This window comes from Erigeron canadensis, unplaced genomic scaffold (assembly GCF_010389155.1).
Source record: "Erigeron canadensis isolate Cc75 unplaced genomic scaffold, C_canadensis_v1 Conyza_canadensis_unscaffolded:247, whole genome shotgun sequence".
In the NCBI taxonomy this organism is placed as follows: domain Eukaryota; kingdom Viridiplantae; phylum Streptophyta; class Magnoliopsida; order Asterales; family Asteraceae; genus Erigeron; species Erigeron canadensis.
The window spans coordinates 7,206-19,065 of record NW_025215655.1 but is presented as its reverse complement, the minus strand read 5'-3'; the positions used below and the strand labels follow the sequence as shown (position 1 = coordinate 19,065).

Here is an 11,860-nt window from a genome sequence, read left to right as displayed (position 1 = left end):
TAAACTTTAAACAAATTAATGTCCATATTAGAAAATCTTCTTTGTGAACAGTCTACACAACCTCATTAAAAATTCACATGAAGGAATTCAGCAAAAATATACTCAGAATTTGAATAGGATCTCTCATGGAATAAGAACTTATAAAAATACTATTTTGACTCAATTAAAAAGAAAAATAACACAGAATAAAAATTGCAGAATAATAAACTAATCTAAATTCTAATTAACTAGACTTTATACATTATTCACATTAAGCATGATTACTGCTGATTAGATCAGTATAGCATGTTACATAAGCCTGCGAGTGAGAAATAATTCTCTTATTATAAGTTCTGAACCGTGACCCAACAGCGATTACCGGTATGTTTGTCCTCTTAAACACTCGGTACATCCAGTTTCCATTGAGTTATGACACTTTCGACATACCCTGGCCAAGGACAGTCACCATGTAACCCGAGTAGCCTAATATGCCATTTGAATAGTTTGCGAACTTATGTAACCCACATTCAGATATACTTTCGTAATCGATACAAGCACTAAGATAAAAAATATTCAATATATTCAAGAACATCCTTAACCAATCATGAGACACTTTGTGGATAACTGAATTGAATTACTTTGTGATTTCACATATATGCTTCTGCATTTCATGATTTATAAGGAACCCGTGATTTTCTATGAGATCCATGTAGCGAACTTTCTGACAACCTATCCCAAGTTGGAAGCTTTAGGTAGGCTAGGTATACAAAGATACCCCGAGGACATACTTGTCCGAATCTCAAAGACCACATTAGCCCCTTAATTTGCATAACAATATCACATTTACTTTTATGTTCATGATTGGTAGAGGTTCGTGCCTATTCATTGAACAAATCTTATAGTAATGCTAGATCTTTCACAAAATTTAAGGACTAGATCAATTCATTACTGAAAAGCAAGCAATCTCAGCCATATATCTGAATATGTTTCCCACAAGAACATTATATAATTTAAGTTCAGATTGAAGGAAACCTTGGTACTTTGTGTCTACCGATATATCCCAAATTGTAATCACTGAACTAATCAGTTATATTACGATTAAGCAGGCTTAAAAGCTAAAGTATCGTCACTTCTACTCATTTAGCGCAGTAACCTTACTTTATTCATATATATATATATATTTTTTTGACACTAGATATATACAAACTTATACTAAGACAACTCTTTTTGTATTTTTATGACACTATCTATGTACAACTTATACTACAAAGACACGAAAAATACATTTAAGTTCTTTGAGAGAAACTACTCGGCATTCTTCATACCATTGAGTTGAAATAACAACTCAAGACGAGGTCCATCAAAAGCTTTAGTGTATAAATCAGCAAGATTATCATCAGTAATAACCTTTTCTAAATGAATAAGCTTTTTCTCAAAACAGTCACGTATGAAATGATACTTTATATCTATGTGCTTGGTGACTTTAAAGTTTTTCGGATTCTTGGTAATATCTATGGCAGACTTATTATCAATACAAATAGGAGTATTAGAGATATTCATACCATAATCGCGCAGTTGTTGCTGTATCCAAAGCACCTGAGAACAGCAATATCCAGCAGCAATGTACTCTGCTTCACAGGATGACTGTGCAACAGATGTCTGCTTTTTGCACTGCCACGATACAATTCTCCCCCCTAAAAGCTGACATCCACCTGACGTTGATTTCCTATCCGAGTTGTCACCACCATAATCCGAATCAGTATAAGCTACAAAGTCAAAAGAACCATACATGGGATACCAAAGACCTAGACGAGGCTTGGCTTTCACATAACGAAGGATTCTTTTTGCAGCTTTCAAGTGAGACTCTTTCGGATTAGCCTGATATCTAGCACACATAGAAACAGCAAAGGTAATATCTGGACGTGAGGCTGTCAGATACATCAAGGATCCAATGATAGCTCGATATTGAGTGGCATCGACAGATGGATCATTAGGCTTATCAGGACACAACCCATGATTAGTCTTAATGGGAGTAACAGCATCCTTAGCATCAGACATGCGAAACCGAGTAAGCAAATCTCTAACATACTTGGTCTGATGTATAAAGAAACCATCTTTCAGTTGATCCACCTGTAGTCCAAGGAAGAAGGTTAATTCCCCCATAGCACTCATCTCAAACTTAGCCTTCATGCTGTGTTCAAATTCCTTGCACATTTGGTCATCAGATGAACCAAAAATGATGTCATCGACATAAACCTGTACAAGCAAGTAGTCCTTCCCTTTCCATTTAATAAACAACGTGCTGTCTATAGAACCTCTGGTAAAACCACTTTCCTTCAAATGAGTTGACAATTTTTCATACCATGATCGAGGAGCCTGATGTAAACCATATAAAGCCTTATCGAGACGATATACTTTATTAGGAAAGTCTGGATCCTCAAACCCGGCAGGTTGTTCGACATACACTTCTTCTTTAATATCACCATACAAGAAGGCACTCTTTACATCAAGCTGATACACCTTAATACCCTTATAACTAGCATATGCCAGAAATAATCGAATAGCTTCAAGTCTAGCTACAGGTGCAAATGTCTCATCGTAATCAAAACCTTCTTGTTGCTCAAATCCTCTAACCACCAATCGAGCCTTATTTCGAGTAACTACACCTCTGTCATCGCGTTTACAACGAAAAACCCAACGCGTTGTTAAAGGAGATTCACCCGGAGGTAAGTCAACTAACTTCCATACCTCAAGCTTCCGAAACTGAGCCAATTCTTCTTGCATCGCCTCAACCCATGACGGTTCCTTAAGAGCCATTCCAACATTCTTAGGCTCAACCTGAGAGATAAAGCAGTAATACAAGTACCAAGTAATTGCCCCAGTATCCTTAACTTCAGCAAACATACACGACGGTTTCTTAGATTGATTCCTCGTGCGAACAGAGGCAGAAGCATCACCAATGATTTGCTTGACTGGATGATCCTTGTGGACTCTGGTTTGAGGAACCTTATCGACAGAAAGATCATCTCCCAAATTCGTCTGCACATGTTGCTCTGGAGTTTTGTAATCTGGAGTGTTAGGCTCCTCCTGAGTTTCACCTTCCGTGTCATCAGTATCATAGAAAGGAGAATCAGGTAGAGGTACATGCAAAGGATCAGTAGGAACTATAGGAGCAGGCTCTAAGGTTGAATCTGCTACTTTTGTCCCACTAGATTCTCCAGATTTAGAGGTAGGCTCAACTATTGGTGAGGAACCAGAAGAAGAACCAGAAACCGGTCCACCATCCAAAGGATCATGAAGAGTAACGACATCCTCCACTGTTGGAACACCTGCAAAAGAAACAGGACCACGAAAAGAAGTGAAGACACCGTCATAATCAAAATGATTAGCAGGACCAAGGTGTACAGCAGGTTTGTGACTGACAATTACAACATTTGTACCAAGATCTACTTTGCCAGTCTTCTGATTGTACACTCGCCTAATCGGTGTACTTGGAACATAGCCCAAAAGAAACCCTCCTCAGATTTAGGTTCAAATTTCCCTTGAGGAAGAGTTTTAAGAAAAGTGCACGGAACACCGAAAGGCTCAACATTCTGTAAATTGGGCTTTTTGTTGTGCAATAGTTCATAACTAGTCTTCTTAAACCGTTTAACTGTCAAAACCCGATTCAGAATGTGACAAGCTGTATTCACTGCCTCTCCCCAGAAAGTAATAGGAAGCCCTGAATCAGCAAGCATCGTCCTGGCTGTCTCAATTAACGTCCTGTTCTTCCGTTCAGCCACTCCATTCTGTTGTGGCTCATATGGTGCACTGTACTGATGTTGAATTCCTTTGGTCAAGCAAAATACAGTAATAGTATTATTCTTGAACTCAGTACCATTGTCACTCCTGATTCTCTTAACTTTGACTCCATGGACATTTTCAACTTGCTTGACAAAATCCATAAATCGTTCGGCAGTCTCATCCTTGGTCTTCAAAAAAAATACCCATGAGTACCTCGAGTAATCATCAGTGATCACTAAACAGTAAGACATCCCTCCAATGCTTCGTTTGTTCACAGGACCAAAGAGATCCATATGAAGTAATTCGAATGGTTTGGAAATAGAGTTGAGTACTTTGGATTTATGCGGATTCTTATGTTGCTTTCCTTTCAAACACGGTACACACTTATCTTCCATCCCAAACTTCTTAACAGGCACACCGTCAACTAACCCAAGACTGATAAGTTCATTCATTTTCCGAAAGTTGATATGTCCCATTCTACGATGCCATAGGAGAGATTCAGACTCATTTGCCTTGCTCAACAAACAAAGGGGCTCCTTTGGATTATCAACACCTAAAATTAAACCATAGATGTCTCTCTTCCTAGGAGCTTTGAGCATAATCCATTCTTCTGGAATAACAAAACCCGGCTTCAAGATGTATGCCTCCTTTTCTGTGAAATGAACATTGTTGCCCTTATCACAGATCTGTGAGACACTCATTAGATTGTGAGTAAGTTGTTCCACATAATTAACTCTTTCTAGAGTTAGTTGTCCATTGACGACATCTCCTTGACCGGTGATGTTGCCGCCCTTGGAACCAGCAAAACTAACATATGACCCATTTATACCAGTATAATTGGACAAGAGCTTCTTGTCCCCTGTCATGTGCCTGGAGCATCCACTGTCAAGGTACCACAAATGAATAGGTTTCCTAGGAACTCCCTGCACATCAAATGAGAAATATTAGTTATCATTGGGGACCCAAACCTTCATAGGTTTGGGTCGTCCCTTCTCATCCTTGAGAATCAGTTCAGTCCAATATCCATTGCTAGAAGCCGTGGGTGTGACTTGATTCTCAACTTGTCTTCTTACTGGAGAAGACTTCTGACCGTTCGTTGGAGAAGGTCTTGGGGAATGAAGGCCAAAAGAAGGTCGAACACTTGAATGATTTCGGTCATAAAATAATTACGACTTGAAGGTGTGTGTGACCGACTTGAACTCCCACTGGGGGTAGTGAATCTTTGTCCCATAGGGGAAGAACCTTTTGGTGGAGAGTCACGTCGTTGAGGGATAGTAAACAGTTTTGAAGAAGATTGAACTTTAGTTTCATAAACCTGTTTATCATTACCCAACCCCCTTTTACCTTCCGAGGTGGTAACCTTTGAAGGAGAACCTGATCTCCGAGGTCGATTAGGACATACACTGTAAACATGACCTTTTTCATGACAAGCAAAGCAAGAGAGGACCTTAGGTTTTTTCTTTGTATCTACCTTATTATTGGTACTTACAGATACACTATTGTCCACTGATTTACTTGTTTTACTAGGATCCTTATGGTCTCGTTTGGTCGGTGATGTCCTAGACTTACTTGGGGACTTCTTTCGAGCAGGCATTAAGATATGCTTCAAAGCCTTAGTTGCTTCGACATTAACAACTAATTCATCTTCAGATTGACTATTCCTAGACTGCTTAGGTAAAGGAGTTTGACGCAACTGACTTAATCGCTTCATATCCTTAATATCAACATCCCAGACTTTATCAATCCTCTTAGGGTCAATTAATGATAACGGGAATTCTAACTCAGTGTAGACCCTACTACTCTTACGAAGTGTAAAGTGAGTAATACTGTCTTTTTGACCATAAGAAGTGGACGAATCTAGGACGACACCTTTCAATTTCTCTTCCTTGGTAGGTTGAGAAGAAACTCCTTTAGACACTGTTGTCTCCTCAGTCAAAGTAGGCTTAGGAGACGAGTCTTGAGATTTACCAACATCAACACTAGGTTGAAGTAGGACTTCCGGGATATTAGGTTCTACAGGAGTATAATTATTGTTGAAAGGAGGAGGCATGCTATTGTAAGAAACCTTAGCAGAGTCAGAACTCTTAGATGGAGAGTCCCCAAATTTTGCATATGCATCAAAAGCTCATCATGTCTAGCTGAATCAACCTTAGCTTGTAAGTCCACTATTTCTATTCTAGCATCAGCCAGTTCTTTCTCAATAGTAGAACACTTCTTAGCTAATAATGCATAAGCTTCACCACCTACTCTTTCTACAGCCACAGCATGTTTAACTTTGTCTTTCATAGCATTAATGTCAGACTCTAAAGATTTAATCCTATCTTTAAAAATCTTTCTCTTTCAGTGACAGTTAAATCTTTTTTAATCAATTTATCTCTTTCTTCATGAGCAGCATTAACAACAGATTCTAAATGCTTAATTCGTTCATTCTTTTGTTCAATTTCATCAAACATTCGATTAACAATTTGGCAAACATGAACAATAGTACGAAGAGAATAAGATACCTGTTGATCTGCTTCTTTGCAGTCTGCCATGTACGCGACAAAGTCATCCACACTCATGCCTGCTGGAATTTCATACTCTTTCATCTGCTCTTCAATCGTCTTTTCAACCTTTTCAGTAGCAGAATCGTCTTTGTTCTCAGCAGCGTTCACCTCTCCAGAATCTTTCGTATCAGCAACCTCAACCTCTTCATCCGACTCAGAATCAGTGTCATATACCTGAGTAGAAGATTCCAAGTTCGAGCTTTGAGCATTTTCATACAGATGCTCATCACTGTGGTAAACTGAGGTGTCCAAGAAATCCTCAACAGAATCTGCTATTTGAGCCATATCATCAACTATTTCGGCCAAATAAGCATTATTAGTCTCATCCTGTGGAAGATTCCAGACATAAGAACCATCAGGTTGAGCAGCTACGATAGCCTTGTCATTGCTATTTCCAGTAGTATCTTCAGTCAACAAGAGAGCTCTACTTGCATTCTGATTAAAAGGACGATTACCACCTCTATCTTGACGGGTAGGGGTAATGTTGACATCTCTCTTTGGTCGTTGACATTCTTTGGCAAAATGTCCAAAGCCATCGCAATTATAGCACTTAACCTTTGACTTGTCAAAGCCCTGAGTACCCCCAATAAGCTGTCGACCTGTTCGCTGCATAAACCTTGCACTCTCCTAGTGATCATCGCCAAATTCCATTTCAGATCCATTTCTTCAACATCATCTGGATCTATTTGGTCATAATCTTCATCAATGAGTGCTGGATCCGTGATCCTCCCAGCAACAAAAGCTTCATGTGCAGCACACATTGCAGCAAAGACATTCATCCTTCCCTCAGCAGATTTCATATCCATAGGCATAGACTTGTAACCAGCAGAAGTAGATGAAATGTTACCAAACGACATATTTCCAGGCTTGGCATTCTCATTGTCTTTCGAGCCTTGAAACCAGCATCAGAAGCCATGAAACCTGCAGAATCATCTCCATCCATAACACAATTAGGACTTCTTTCGTGCCAGAAGAACCAACCCCAGAAAAGAATGCATTAATATCAGCTGTAGGATTCTTCATAGTGGCATGATAAAGAGATGGATCTTGTGTGAAGTTGTCTTGGAGATCCTTTGCCTTATCCTTCATTTCTCTGTTTCTTAATGTGGATATAACACCATCTATACGAAGAGATGCATAATCAGCTCTTTCTTGCAATCCATGACGAAATTCTTTATAAGCTTTCGGCAGACCATCCAAGAATTTATCCACTATCTCAGTAGGAGTATACTTAAGATCAAAATAGGCTAACTCAGCAAGAAGATGTTGAAATCTCAAGATAAGATCCTCAACTAGTTCGTTCTTGGTAGCATTAAAGCAATCAAATTGTTTCTTAAGCATCTTAACTCGATTTTGCTTCAATAATGGATCACCTTCACAGTGAGCTTCAATAGCATCGAACAGTTGCTTTGAAGTCTTGTACTCCTGTTTAGGAAACAAGTGCACTAATTCTTGAGGAATGCACATCCTAAGAGTAGAAAGAGCCTTAACTTCAACAGCATACAAGGATTTTTCTTCACCTTTTAATTCTCCTACTTGTAATTAGTTGTAACACCGTTTACAGTAAGAGTTGGCCATTCATATCCTTCAGTGATCATAATCCACATATTCAAATCTTCTCGTTGAATATAATCTTCAAATCGACCTCTCCACGCCCAGAAGTCAGCCAATGAAACTAACTTCGGTGGAGAATTAGTACGTCCAACGAGATGATCATGATAGACAAGAGAATTCAGGTATTGAGCAACAGCAGTGTTGGTTGACGAGGAAGCCATTTCGAAATTTTTGCACTGAACGAAGATAGATCTTAAATTCGTTTAAATGAGAGAAACGAAGATAGGATTAACTTCGTTTGCAGGAGGAAACGAAGATAGAATTATCTTTGTTTGAAGGAAAGAACGAAGATAAAGCTAAAACGTTGGAAGAACTCGAAACGAAGATGAGTTAAGTTCGTTTGCTAAATTCGTTTGAGAAAACGAAGTTAGCGACAGTAAGGGTGTCGGGAGTTGATTTTCAGAGAAAAGAATAAAAAAAAACGATCTCGAACCTTCGATAAGAAATCGATTGGCTCTGATACCACTTGTGAGTCCCTCGATAGCTATAGATCGCTCTCGAGATCGTCTATGATTATGTCGTGAGTGCGGAATCCTCACGAGATAACTAGTTTGATTAGTAAACGGTATATCGCTAATTATCAAGTAAATAATCAGCCGTATTGTGCTATCTTCGTTTCTATAAGCTATAGAACGAACTTAGGTGTCTGGAGTACTTGTATGTCGAACGTATATATTATCTTAGGGTATTCGTTCGTATATATGTTTCAGGTCGAACTGGGCTTGCTGGGCTTTGTTCTTACGAACTTAGCTGCCAGCCATCTAACGAAGTTAATCTTCGTTTGTACCAAACGAAGTTTATCTTCGTTTGCCTATGTTTGGAGCTAATGGCGGAGCTACGTGGTAGTTAAGGACAGTGTTTGTAAATATCGTTCGTATTGGTATCGGGATCGGATGCTCAAAGAGACGAAATGGGTGGGATTGGCTCAAATATTGGTCAACGCTAGTCAGCCATGGGATATTAGCCATATATCGGGAATCTCGGTCAAATATCGGGAATATCGGTCAAAGATCAGTGTGGATCAATCAAACTCAACGAGGTCAACAAAAGTCAATTTTATTAATTTTTTTTGTTTTTTTAAAGGTCTTTAAAGAAACTTTTTTTCAATTAAACAACCCTCTATGTTAAGTTTAAAGAATTATGTTAATATTTTGAGATAATTATTTTTAAATTTGAATAGTTATGTATAGTTTTTTTGACAATTATGATTAAGTTTCAAGTTTCCTAGATATTTTTAATATTCTATCACATATAAATTCATAAATTATTATTTTTATTTATAAATTTCTCAATCCGATATTTCCCTGATTTTTCAAAAACTCTTGTCTCCCTACCTTGCCGATCCGATCCCGATCCACGAGTTCTACAACCTTGGTTAATGGTGATCATGAGAACCTCATAATGTATAGAAAACTCTATATTTCTAGTATTGTTTTTATGTATTTATGTAGTTTTAAAGTAATTGTAAATTTTAAAAAATACATACTTGAAAACTCGTACTCTCAATAACGCTCGATAATATTATGAAAACTGTTAAAGACGACTTAGAGAGAATTGAGATTAAGAATGAAAATTGGAAGAAGAGAAACAAACAAGCCGCTCTTCCTTACCACCTTACCCTTATTTCCAATTGGCTTTCTTTCGTACCACGTCTCTCAATACATTATCATATATATGTCTCACTTAAAACCAGTATTTAGGGGCTTGAGTTCTTGAAACTTTTTCTTTCTTTAAAACCTCTAAATCTTTAAGGTTACACTACTTTATTGTTTTACTTTCTTCCATGGCCTTCTCTTTTCTACTTCTTTATAACTTCCTCATACCTTTCATTTCCAATTCAACACAATCTACTTTAGTCTCATTCCCTTAAACCATTCCTAAATTTCTCTCTTTTTCAATCTCTCTTTCTCTAGATACATGCTCCATATAGATAGATCTAAACAAGATTCATAAGTTGTTTCTTGAAAAGTTTTGATCCTTTTGTGCTCAAAAATAGTTAAATATTTTTCAAAAGTAATAAATATTAGGATGGAGAGTTATGCTAGGCTTCAAAAGGAAGATGATCAATTGATTTTGCCTCCCGGATTTCGATTTCATCCAAGCGATGAAGAATTGATCACTCATTATTTGATCAAGAAAGTCCTAGACAACAACTTCTCTGCTAAAGCAATTGGAGAAGTTGACATGAATAGAATTGAGCCATGGGAATTGCCTGGTGAGCTTTTTTTTTTTGTTTTCATTCGATATACAATTCAATTCAATTTAGTACACCTTTTTAGTTAATGTCTTTTGTTCGAAATTTGCTAACTTTTTTTTATTGGGTTTGTTGTGTATTTTTACTTTTGAATAAAGGGTTGGCTAAAATGGGCGAAAAAGAATGGTATTTTTTCAGTGTGAGAGATAAGAAGTATCCAACTGGATTAAGGACAAATAGAGCAACCGAGGCAGGGTATTGGAAAGCAACCGGAAAAGATAAAGAGATTTTTCGTGGTAAAACGCTTGTTGGAATGAAGAAAACTTTGGTTTTCTATAAAGGGAGAGCTCCAAAAGGGGAAAAAACAAATTGGGTAATTCATGAATTTAGATTAGAAGGGAGATCTTCTGTTCAAATAGCAACCAAATCCGCAAAGGTATTGATTCTTAATCCTCCCCTGTTTCCCCTGTTTTGGCTACTCTGTTTTTTTTTTACCAATTATGTTTTTGTCTCATTTTCAGAATGAGTGGGTGATCAGCCGTGTCTTTCACAAAAACTCCGGTGAAAAGAAACCAAATTCCATTGGAAACGGGTTGCCGTCATTGACAGAATCTTCAACATCATCCGGTGGTGGTAGCGGTGTAATAAAATCGGATTCATCGCACTTGCCCTGCTTCTCCAGCCCAATCAACTTCAAAGCATCTCAAAATAGTTTTCTCCACAATTCTACCAGCCCATATGATCCTAATACCAATGTTGATTATGGTTTTCGGGCCAACCAATCAATTCCATCTATACAAGATGATCCCCAACTCCGGTTCCCTTCGGGCTACATTTTCCCTGTCCCGGGCCAATCATATTTCAAGAATTTACCCGGAAACAATGTCTTTCAAATGGAAAAGATATCACCACAGGCTCTCAAGAAACCGTATTAAGTAGTGAAATGAACACAGAGATTTCATCCGTTATGTCGAATTTCGAAATGGGAAAGAAAGGATATGGTGATCAAGAAGCTCCATCTACTTCTGTTGGGCAAATTGACTTGGACTGCTTTTGGAGTTATTAAATAATAATTAAGAAACTGAAGACCAGTTGGTTGATTACAATGAAAGTGGAAAAAAGATATATTTTGTGTGTTTAATGCATAGAATTTTCTGATGCTTGAGAAAAATATTTTCAAGTGATGAAGAAACTATCATGATGTAACAGATTGATTTGTTAATGATATGATTGGTATATTTAGATTTGTTAATAAATAAAATTATTAGTGGGAGTTTATATTATTATTATTTCAGTGCTGTGAAATTCTCTGGTTTCATTTGTCAAATTTTTTATTCTTTGTGTTTGTTTGTTTTCTTTAATTAATAAAAATAAAAAGACTATGAATTGTGGGACTACTTCAAGTTCCAAACCAAATAAATTTATCTGGTTTTTAATAGATGCATATTTTGGTGTTTTATTTGATACATTGTTGCAATCTAATCAAATTATATCGTAAAAACAATATTGACTGTAGTATTTAGATTTTAACTCTTAAATGATTATTGCAGAATAAAGTTGCAAAGTCGAAACTTTTACCACAAGTTTATCAACAAAGCTTTCAAAAAATAAATGGAAATTGTTAGACTTTAACAAACTACTAGATTTAGTCTCGTGTCAATATACGAGAAATTAACGATATTTTTAAAATAAAATGAATTGTTATATAAATGTAAATAAAAAAATCTAATAAATTCATTTCTAA

At 37.1% G+C, this 11,860-nt stretch overlaps 1 pseudogene; it reads left to right on the top strand.

The window, feature by feature from the left end:
* The first annotated feature begins 9,941 nt into the window (after nucleotides 1–9,941).
* Nucleotides 9,942–11,389, top strand: LOC122584381 (annotated as a pseudogene).
* Nucleotides 11,390–11,860: the final 471 nt, after the last annotated feature.